The 9155-nt window shown below is 52.5% G+C and overlaps 1 pseudogene; it reads left to right on the forward strand.

The window, feature by feature from the left end:
- Positions 1-206: 206 nt before the first annotated feature.
- LOC122914592 lies at positions 207-972 on the forward strand (annotated as a pseudogene).
- Positions 973-9155: the final 8183 nt, after the last annotated feature.

Below are 9155 nucleotides of genomic sequence, written 5' to 3' on the forward strand. Positions count from 1 at the left end.
TTCCAGACCATTCCAGGAGATCTAGGAGGTTCCGTCGGGGAAAACACGAGGAGTTCTTGGGAGGGAAAGAAGGAAGAGGGTTATTGGTTGGAACAAAACAGGCTTGAATGAGTTCCGGAAAGCAGGGTTCTCACACTCGGGGACAACAATCTGCAGAAGAAGACAACTTTAAAAAACCAACTAGAAGCAGCGTGCAGAGAAGTGAGATGCGAAGGGCCTCCTCAGGAAAGTAGACTGCTGGTCCACAGCAGAAGAGTCCGGAACCGGCTCTCCCAGGGCGATGGGGGGGTCGCTCTGCAGAGAACCCCCTTCAGGATCCGTGAGGAAGACAAGGAAGGACAAGCAGAAGACTCCCAGAAAGGGAGGTGGGGGCGGCAGCAGCGAAGCGCCCCAGCCACCTCGGAAGGAAAGGGCCCGATCCCACTGCTGAAAGTGAGGAGGCCTTTAAGAATAGAATGGAAGTTAAAGTGAGGATTCCTGAAGAATTAAAACCATGGCCTCTTGAGGACTGGGACTTAGTTACCAGGCAGAAGCAGCTCTTTCAACCCCCTGCTAAGAAAAATGTAGATGCCGTTCTGGAAGAGTATGCAAATTGCAAAAAGTCACGGCGAAATGTTGATAGCAAGGAATACGCAGTTAATGAAGTTGTGGCAGGAATAAAAGAGTATTTCAATGTGATGTTGGGCACTTAGTTGCTGCTCTACAAATTTGAGAGGCCCCAGGATGCAGAAATCCTCTTGGCTCACCCTGATGCACCAATGTCCCAGGTTTATGGAGCCCCACACCCACTGAGGTTATTTGTAAGAATCGGAGCAAATGTTGGCATATACGCCCCTTGATGAGAAGAGCCTTGCATTATTGTTGGGCTATTTGCATGATTTCCTAAAATATCTGGCAAAGAATGCTGCGTCTCTGTTTCCTGCCAATGATTACAAAGTGGCTTGGGCTGAGTATCCCCGCAAAGCCCTGTGAGGGTCTGCTGACCACTCACTGTTCCGTCTGGTGTCTGTAAACACACTTTCTGTTCTTAGTCTTTTTCTTGTATAATTGATGTTCTTTAAAATTGTTAACGTATAACAGGGCTTATGTTTCAGTTTATTTTCTGTTTTGTTCTAAACAGAAAATGAAACGGGTTCAAGCTCCTTTTCTCATTTCAAAGTTGCTACCAGTGTACGCAGTGATTAGACAAAGAAGAAACATTCAGTAGAACATTTTATTGCCTAGTTGACAACATTGCTTGAAAGCTGCTGGTTCTAGCCCTTTGACACTACACAGTTTTCTAATATGTATTAATGCTACATGACAAAATGCCCTAATTCCTAGTGTCAAAGGTCCAACTTAATGTATATACCTGAAAATCCATGCATTTGTGCTCTTTTTTTTATGGTGCTTGAAGTAAACCAGCCCATCCTCTGCAAGTCCATCTATGCTGTTCCTTAGGCATTCTATCTTTGCTCAAATTGTTGAAGGTTGGTGATTTGTTTCATGGTTTTTGTATTTGAGTCTAATGCACATTCTAACATGATACAGACAATGCATTACTGTGTAGCCATGGTTTTCTGGAGAAGTTGATATTTTAGGAATTATATTTCAGAGCTTAAAAAAAATTTGTTTCTAAATTTCAAAAAAAAAAAAAGATCACACGGAAGCTCTAGAGTTAAAAAACTCCATAACAGAGACAAGAAGCGTGACTGCAGTGGGTTCGTCAGTAAATGTGACGCAGCCAAGGAGAGAATCAGCGGACCCGGAGGTGGCCCGGCAGAAAGCGCCCTGGCTGAAACAGAGCAAGTGAGAGCCACGGGGAATACCGAAGGGCTCGCTGCAGGCGTCTCAGAGAAAGATGAGAGCAGACGTGGTAGAAAGGGTGGTACAGAAGAAATATTCGGGGGAAAGAACAGACAAGAATTTCATGGAATTATCGGCACACAACAAACCACACCTCCAAGATGCTCAGAGAACACCCAGCAAGATAAATACCATGAGAAGACAACCCAGGGTGTATTTACATATCCAAAATGCCAAAAACCCAAGGCAAAAGACAACATCTTGAAAGTGGCCAAAGAAGGAAGTCACGTTCCATACAAAGAAAAAAGACAAAAACAACATCACCCTTTTCGTCAGAAATCAAGTCAACCAGGGCCGGAGGGATAAAAGAGCAGCAAAGAACTCTGGACACCGAATTCTTTTTTTTTTTTTTTTTTAAGATCTATTTATTTATTTGAGAGAGAGAGCATGAACAGGGGGAGGGACAGAGGGAGAGAGAGGGACAAGCAGACACCATGCTGAGAGGGCAGCCAGACAGAGGGCCTGACCTCAAGACCCTGAGATCATAACCTGAGCCGAAGTCTTAATGCTTAACTGACTGAGCTCCCCAGGTGGCCCTGGGTTCTATACCCAGCGCAAGTATCTTCCAAAGAAGGAGGAGAAATAAAGTCTGTATCCAATCAATGAAAACTGGATGACCAACTTCTAGTACATCTGCATTATAAGAACATGAAAGGGAGTTCTTCAAGCAAAAGCGACTTGATACCAAGAAAATGAGAAATACTAGAAATGGGATGAATGAATATAAATATAAAACTAATTTCCTCCTTATACTCATGGCTCCGAAAGACAACTGTCCATCTGAAGACAAAATCGTGATAGTACATGATGTATTCATAGGAGAAGTTAAAGTAGTATTTACAACAACAATAAGCACAAATAAGAGAGGAATTGAGAACACACAGTTGTAAATTCCCTACATGACTCATAAAGCAACACGATAGTATTTGGTAGACCTTGATTAATTAAGGATGTATAGAGTAGTCTTTGGACAGCTATTAATTTTTTTTAGTATATGTGCTGCTGAAGCAAGCACAATTTCTAATTTTTTAAAAAAGAAATTTAAATAGTAAGGCCATAGTGGAGATCAAACAGAATCACAAAGAAGACTCAGTAAAACCGAAAGAAGGCAGGGGAGAAAGGAAGAAAAAGCAAACGGAATGAAGCAGATAGAAAAGAGCAAGATTGTGACATCTAATCCAAATGCATAAATAATAACCCTGACATTGAACCAGGCCAGCACACCCGCTCAAAGAAAGAGGTTGTCAGAGTCATCACATTGGCTCAACAAAGAAAGACCGCAAGAGACCCACTTTAAACAGAAAGCCACAAGTAGGTTTGAAGGAAAGGGTGGGAAACACATGCCACACAAACATGCCATCTCAACGTGAGCTTCGGAACAAGAAATACTGCGAAGAATAAGAAGGACCCACAATGATACCGGCGTCGATTTTCCAAGAAGAGACAACAATCCTCACAAGAGAGGCTCCAAGTACAGGGAGCAAAAATGATAAAACAAAATTCAGTATGTGTTCATAATCTTAAAACAACAACGGCAAAAAAAAAAAAAAATCAGCAAACTAGGAATAAGTCGACATTCTTCACCTAATACATCCAAAACACAAAAGCAAACATACCAAATGGTAAAAGACTGACTGCTCCCCGCCCCACTATGACCGGGAAGAGGGCACTGATACCTCTTTCTTCCTCATTACTCAATGTCTTACTGGAAGCCCTAGCCAGTGTAATAAGGCAAGAAAAAAGAACAAGTATCATATAATAATAATAACATAATAAATGTCATCTAATAATGGTAAATATAAGTGTCTCTGAAAAGGAAAAAGTAAAGCCATCTGCATTCAGAATGATATGAATATTTACATTGAAAATCTCCCCCCACACTACAGAAACTCCTAGAACTAAGAAGAGAGTTTAGCAAGATCTCAGTATAAAGTTGATATACAAAAGCTAATTGTACGTCTATGTACCGGCAACAGATTCTAAATCTTCAAAACAGCTCTACCTACAGCAGCACCCCAGAAATCATGCTTGTGTGTAAATATAATGAAAAATGTGTAGATCTCTAGGTTGAGAAACTCATGACAGAAATTAAAGACCTAAATATGTAGAAAGATATACTATGTCCATGGATCAGTTGATGTGATCTTGTTGAGATGTCCATTCTCCCCAAACTGACCTAAAGATTCATAAATCCCATTATTTCCCCCATCAGATTTACTTATTTATTTTTGTAGATGTGAACAAGTTGACTCTACAACTCACGTGGAAATGCAAGTAAACTAGAGCGGTCAAAACAATTTAGAGGAAAGTCAAAGGACTTGCACTACTTGATTTCATTTTATTTCATTTTGCCACATATCTACTGCCTGATTTTACTAAAAGCTTCGGTCATGAGATAGTGTGGGTTTGGTGGGGGAGGGACTTGCAGATCCGCGGAACAGAACAGAGAGCCCAGAGACAGAATCCACACAAATACAGTCAGTTGAGTTTTAGCAAAAACACAAAGATTATTCAATGAAGAAAGGACAGGCTTTTCAACAAATAGTACTTGACCAATTGCACATGTATATGCAAAAACAAACCCTGGAATATATATCTCACACCTTAACCAAAACCACTCACATAGCCAGGTAGGAACTAGGAAACTATAGTTTCATAGATAGGCACCTAGAAGGCACCTAGAAGGAACCACGGGAGAAAATCTCTGTGGCCTGAGGACAGCCAGGGTCTCCAACCTCAGCACAGTGGACATCTGAGGCCAGATGATTCTTTCTCACAGAGGCTACCATCATGGAGTGTTTGATGTAGTGTCCTTCAAAAGCAACAGCCAAAAATTCCAGACACTGCCAGACATTCCTCGGGGACAGAATGGCCCCTAGTCGGACACCATCGGGTTGGGCAGATTTCTGCGATGCGATGCTGAAACCAAAACACAGCCGGAAAATACTCTGATCCGCTGGACCCTGTTAAATGCACAAGTCGTCATCTGTAAACAGCCAAGTTGAGACTTGATGAGGACAAACCGCGGACTGCAGGAAATGGCTGTGCATCCCACACCGCGGATCCCAAAACGACGGTCCTCAAATGTCCCAGTTAAAAAGCCAGCTGTGAGGCCATCCGGGGCGTAGGTAAGCACAGCCGGTGCCCAGTACCAAGACCACCAGGGACAGGCAGAGCAGAGCCGCCAGGAGACACTTCACATTAAGACAAAACAATGAACACAAACAAGAAGGACCCCACCTCCAGCACTGGCCAGGGCGTGGGGTGTGGGGCCGGGGGGCCTCCCACCGCTGAAGGGAGGCAGAGTGGTGCAGCCTGGCCATGCGCCCCCTCCCCAGGGGTCTGGGGAGTTCCTGGCACCAGAGCCCATGGGGGGAGGCCAGGATGACCTGAGGGCCGCACGCCCAGACCTGCTTGAGTTGTGTGTGTCTGTGTGTGTGTGTGTAGGTGTGTGTGTGTGTGTGTGTGTGTGTGTGTGTGTACAGGGGCGTGTGTGTGTGTGTGTGTGTGTGTGTGCGCGCGCGCGTGTGTGTGTGTGTGTGTGTGTGTAGGCAGGAGGAAGGAGGCTCTGGCTACCTGCCTGTTCTGAGCAAAGGCCCTGGGGCTGAGGGAGTGGAGGGTGTGTGGCCCGGAGCTGGGTGGAGGTGATGCCTAAGGGCTTCGGGAGCAGAAAGAGAAGCTGGAATCCGCCCTCAGGGCTGCCCTGCCCAGAACAGGTCGGACCTGAAGGAGCAATGCCCGGGGTGGGGCTGCTGGGGGCAGAGGGGTGGGGTCCCCAGCCTGGCTGAGCCCTGCGCCCCCACCCTCCTCCCGGGCCCCCCCTCCCCCGCATCCATCCCGTCCTGCTCTTGTGCAGACCGTCTGCCTGAAGGTTCTCCATCCTGCAGGGTTCCTAGTCCCCACCTCCAGGAAGCCCTCCCTGCCCACCCGGCCCACCCGGCCCACAGGCGCTGGGCCGCCCCTGGTCAGTTCCCCAACTGACCCCACGTCAGTTCACCTTCCAGCCCCCAGAAGGGCTCTGAAGAGGCTGGGAATCCAAGTGTGTGAGCGGAAGAGTCCTTGCGACCCTCATCTACCCACCTCCCTTCCGGGGTCCCACGGTGGGGACTGAGCACCAGCAGGTGGGCCTGGCGGCAGAGGAGGGTCCTCAGCTCCCCCTGGGCCCAGCACCATGAGGGGCTTCAGACGGGCCTGTGCAGGCTCCTCAGCCCCACCTCCTGGCTCTCTGACCCAGGCAAAGGGTCTGGTTTCCTTTTCTCTTTTGTTTAAAATTGGAGCATCTATTAATTTTAACGACTCTGCCTCATTCCCGAAGGATCATGAGACTCGGAGGCAGAAACAGAAGCTCGGGGAACAGAGCAGGCCCGGGGCCTGGAGAGAAGCCACAGAACCGCACAGGCCCGCGCCTGGCCCTGGAGGGGTGCCCAGGGACCCCCGCACACAGGGCAAGGACTGCCCGCCGGCCTCAGCCCTGCAGCACCTCCCCCTCGGCAGCCACGCTCCCTGCAAATGCAGGGGATAGTCGGGCCTGGCCTTGCCCCTCTTGGGTGCCTGGGAGAGGCGGGAAGGAGCGGGGACGAAGCCGGACACAGAGTCCACACTTTGTGGCTGGACGGCCGTGGCGTTCAGGAACAAACCCGGCATCCGGTCACGGGGGCACAAAGGCGGCGGACGGTGAGGGCTCACCCCTTCCAGCGACCTGGGTGCGGTCCTACAAGTTCGTGAACACACACTCCAGGTTCGTGGATCACACTCAGTTAGAGGACATCGCTGTCCTCCAGTGCTCTCAGACCCTCCGCCCGGCTTCCAACGCAGCCCCTCGAGCGGAGCCCGGGGGCCTGAAGGGTTAGGGTGTCTCGGTCCCTGGCTCCAAGGCAAGTCCCAGAGGCTTGTCCCCCCAGCCCATTGCCCACCTCCCGGCCACACACCCCCTCCCGACCCACCTCCTCCTTCTGGACACGGAGCCACCAGGAGAAGGGGTGGCTGTGCTTGAGGGAGGCAGCGCCGGGTCAGCACCGCCAGCCCCATGGGAGAAGTGGAGGGACAGGTCACCTCTGCATTCCCGGGGGGTGTGGGCTCATCAGTCCTGGCCACCTTCCCCGCCCACCACAGGCCATCAACACCCAGCCTCTGCGGCAGCCCCGGGGCTCCCCGCCAGCCTTGTCACTCCCTGCTCCCTGGGGGAAGGGGCCCCACCCCAGCACCCCGAGGGGCAGCGGGTCTGGGAGCAGAAACCTGCTGCCTGGCTTTTCCGGAACGTTGAACACAGAGGTCATAACTCTAAGCCCAAAGGTGCCAGAGGCCCATTGCCCTTCTGTGAAATCCCCCACTGGCCACCAAAGACCAGCCTCGCCCTCCCAAGGTCCCTGCTGTGCCCCAGTGCTCCCCAGTGCTCCGTGTACCCTGGGAGCCCAGGGACATCCAACAGGCAGGGCCCAGGCGTGAGCGGGGGTTGGCCGAGATTCCCTCCTCCTGGCTGCCTGGTCTCCTCCTCCCAGTCTCCTAGAGAGGAGGCCCTTGCTGGTCCTGCCCAGCTGAGACCAGGAAGGGGTATTCCTGGAAGGCTTCCTGGGGGAGAGGGACCTGACTAGGTCCTTGAGCTTGTGTTAGCACAAAGGTGGCCTGGCAGACGTGCTGAGGGCGGTGGTGGTACGGAGACTCGTGGCCTCATACAGATGCGGAAATGGGTGTCGGGAATCCTGGCAGGGGGCCCTGGACAGTGCACCTGACCCCAGCCCAGTCTGCCAGGCTACCAGAACCCCACAGTACGCTCCTCCTGCGTATTCTCCCTGGTTCTCCTGGCCTGCCTGGCCCTACAGGCTCAGCCCTACTGGCCACGGAGGGACCAAAGGAGGGGCAGTGGGGAGAAAAGGGACCAGTCCCGTCCCTGAGAGCGGAGTGTGTGTCCTCCCTGCGAATCCTGTTCCATTCCCGACCAGCCTTGGAAGCCCATCTGACATCCAGGTCTCAGTTTCCATGTCTGTGAAATGAGCATGACCCAGGAGGGTAAACTGAGGCACTCATGGCATCCCAGCCCAGGTGAGTGAGCAGGCAATGGAAAGGTAGGGGCACCTTCCCCCACTGACAGAGCCGGGCCCCGTGGTGGGTCCCAGCCCCGTGCCCCGTGGTGGGTCCCAGCCCCGTGCCCAGCAGGAAGTGACCCCCAGCCTGCAGGCCACCACAACCCTCCCACAGAACCTGGGCTCTGGCCTGGGGCAGAAGGACCCCTGAACCCTGCAGGAGGCCGTGTGCAGCATGGAGGCCGGCTGGGAGGGGAAGCGATGGTCAGGGAGGGGCCGTGGGGCCTCCAGGCTTGCCAGGTGGGGCAGGCGGACCTGGGACGGGGAGGTGGGGAGCACAGCACAGTTCCGATCCCCAAGCTCGCGTGAGTGCATGCAAGAGCCTGGCTTTGTCTGCCCGCTGCCCAGGCCCCTTTGCAGTCCTGCCTGCTGCCCACAAAAGGCATTCAAATGAGAGACAAATATTTGAGCCGGAGACAGAGCCCAGCCCAGCCTCTTGGGGCAGCCCAGGCGGCTCCCGGGCCCTCATTTGGGCATTAATTGGATTTCACTTAGAGATTTGCATGCTATCACTGCCAGCAATGGCCGGGCCCTGGGGGCCAGCCCGGGGAGCCCCAGGGCTCACAGGCAAATGTGGGGGGGTGGTGTTGGGGCAACACCTCCTCACTACTCTTAGGACAGCTGGCAGTGGGGGAGGGGAGGTCACCAACACGGGGACTGGGTCCTGGCCTGGACCCCACACAGCACCGGGACGGGGGACGAGCAGGAAGGGCAGAACGGGTACCTCCAACAGCTCTCTGACGACGCCATCCTCCCCACGACACTGGCTCCCATCACCCCAGCAACGACACAGCTACCCCCTCCTGGGGGCCCGGCCTAGCCCTGGGGCGGGGGGTGCTCTCACGTGTCAGAGGGAACAGATGCACAGGGACCCTCCCTAGGAGGGCCTGAGGCCTGGCCTACCACGCTGTGGGCTCCCTGGGGTCCCAGAAGAAGCCCCTCATCCAAGGCCACCTGTGGAAGCTGGGCCTGTGTGTCCTCAGCACTGCCCGCCCTCCTGAGTGGCCTGTGGCCTCTTGCTGACTCAGCCACACTCTGCAGAGGGGCCTGGAGTGGGTCATGCTTCGCCCAGGGGATAGGAAGGTGTAAGTGAGGCCCTGCAGAGGGGGAGGGGGCCGCTGGGGACGGGTATTACTGGAAAACCCCTTTGTTTCTGCCTGTTTGGGGCTGGACTGTGTCCTCCCCCGAATTCATAGAGTGGAGTCCCCACCTCCAGGACCTCCTTTGGAG

This window comes from Neovison vison, chromosome 7 (assembly GCF_020171115.1).
Source record: "Neovison vison isolate M4711 chromosome 7, ASM_NN_V1, whole genome shotgun sequence".
Taxonomy (NCBI): Eukaryota; Metazoa; Chordata; class Mammalia; order Carnivora; family Mustelidae; genus Neogale; species Neogale vison.